Raw genomic sequence first — 2309 nt, 5'->3', positions numbered from 1 at the left:
GTGTCTGCTTTGATTTTTTTTTTTTTTTTTTTTTTTTTTGAGGGTGAGGGATTAAAAGCTGTTTCTTATCGGACGTGGTAGTGCACGCCTTTAATCCCAGCGCTCAGGATGCAGAGACAGTTGGATATCTGAGTTCAAGGCCAGTGTGATTTACCCAGAGATCAGCCAGGGCTACACAGAGAAACCCTGTCTCAAAAACCAAAAACAAACAAACAAACAAAACTAAAACTGTTTCTCCACAATCAAGAGCAAGGTAAGACCAGACATGGGTAAAGAAAGCCAGTCAGATGAGAGAGAGAGAGAGAGAGAGAGAAGTGGGGAGAGGCAGAGGTTAGAGTTCAGAGACAAAGCACATTGTTTAGTTTGTTAATAAACACTAGCTGAACTGGTAAATGACAATGAACAGGGAGGGCACTGATTATAGTTGTGAGACAGGGTGGTTCTCCTCTCCTTGGGTTTTCTTAGTTTCTGAGGTGTAATCCAGTAGGGCTTTATTTTCTGTAAAGGCACACACAGCCTTTCCTGGCAACCTTGGTCTTATGCAGTGGTTCTCAACTTTCCTAGTGCTTCAACAGTTTAATATAGTTCATCATGTAGTGTCCCACCACAAAAAAGTTGTTTTTGTTGCTACATCGTAATTGTAATTTTGCTACTGTTATGAGCTGTAATGTAAATATCCATGTTTTCCAGTGGTGTTTTGTGGGTCCAGACCCACATATCGAGAACCACTGGTGTTGTGAACTCACTAAAGCACTGTCTCAAAGGACACATGACCAAGCTACCTGGGGAGTGTATTTGTCTTTTGAAATCTGTGGTTAACAAAACAGCAAAATGGGCCTGTGCTCGGAACTCCCAGCCTACTCTGTCTGTCAATTTAGCCCTTTTCCATGCAGAGCTGGAATGAACAGAGCAGGATGTGCCTATTCTGGAGGTAGAGGCAGAAGGATGAACAGTGCAAGGTCATCCTTAGCTACTATCCTGGAACTCATTCGAGGACAACCTGGGTTCCATGAGACCCTGTCTCATCCCCCTCCCCAAAGGAGGGAGGTCGGGGAGATGGCTTAGTAAATATGGTGGTTGGTTTTTATCTACTTGACGAAAACCTAGACATATCTGGGAAGAGAAACCTCAACAGAGAAAATGCCTCCATGCCTCCCTCCATCAGGTTGCATGGATGGCATTTTCTTGGCTAATGACTGAGGTGGGAGTCGGCCCATGCTGCGGTGAGTGGTGCTACCTTTGAGCAGGGGGTCCTGGGAGTACATGTATATATATGCAGGCTATGAAGAACAAGCCAGTAAGCAACTTTCTTTCTTGATCTCTGCTTCAGTTCCTGCCTCCAAGTTCTTGCCCTGACTCCCTTCAATGATAGACTATGATGTGGAAGTATGAACCAAATAAACCTTTTTTTCCCCTCAGGTCAAGTTGCTTTTGGTCATGTTTTTGTATTTGTTTAATCACAGCAACAGAAACCCAACCTAATAGGTAAATGACTTGCTTCACTGTAACTTCTAAGACCCGTGTTAAAATCCAAGTGCAGACAGCATGGTGACACATATCTTTGGTCTCAGCACTGGGGAGGGAGAGGCAGTCAGATCTCTTTAGATCAAGGCCAGCCTGGTCTATAGAGTGAGTTCCAGGACAGGCGGAGCTACACAGGAGCATGGGTATGTAGAGCGCTCAAGGCAAATACTTAATAAATGTACACTGATAGCACTGGTTTTAAAGGTACGCTTTTTGGTGTGTGTGTGTGTGTGTGTGTGTGTGTGTGTGTGTGTGTGTGTGTGTTTGTGTTGCTTACTACTGCTAAGCTATGTCCCAGTCCTGACTCTGGCTCTTGACATGAGATCAGGTTCCTTCAAATACAGGTGCCATGGAGAAAAAGTGCTTGCCAGTCACTGGACTGAGTTGAAGGCAAGACAGATGATTCCGTGGGGTGGGTAAAGGTATTTCCATGCAAGGCTGACTTCCTAGGACCATACAAAGATGAAAGGAGAGGACCAATTCTACACAGTTGTTTTCTGACTTACACACATCTTAGCATATATGCTCCCATATCTACATCATGTAGATATACAACAACGATAATTGTTTTCTCTTTTCGAGACAAGATTACTATGCAGCTGGGTCCTGGAATTCACTGTGTAGACCAGGCTGCCCTCAAACTTAGAGAGCTCCAGCTGCCTCTGCCTACTGAGTGCTGGAGTTACAGGTGTGGGCAACCATGCCTGGCATAAGTTTTTAGAAAAGAATGGAGGGCTTCAGTGCCCTTTTACTGTGGTCTTGCTAGCTCTCCCCACCTGCCTTGT

This window comes from Psammomys obesus, unplaced genomic scaffold (assembly GCF_907164565.1).
Source record: "Psammomys obesus unplaced genomic scaffold, mPsaObe1.curated_primary_1811, whole genome shotgun sequence".
Lineage (NCBI taxonomy): Eukaryota > Metazoa > Chordata > Mammalia > Rodentia > Muridae > Psammomys > Psammomys obesus.
The sequence above is the reverse complement of the archived record's forward strand: the minus strand, read 5'-3'. Positions refer to the sequence as shown.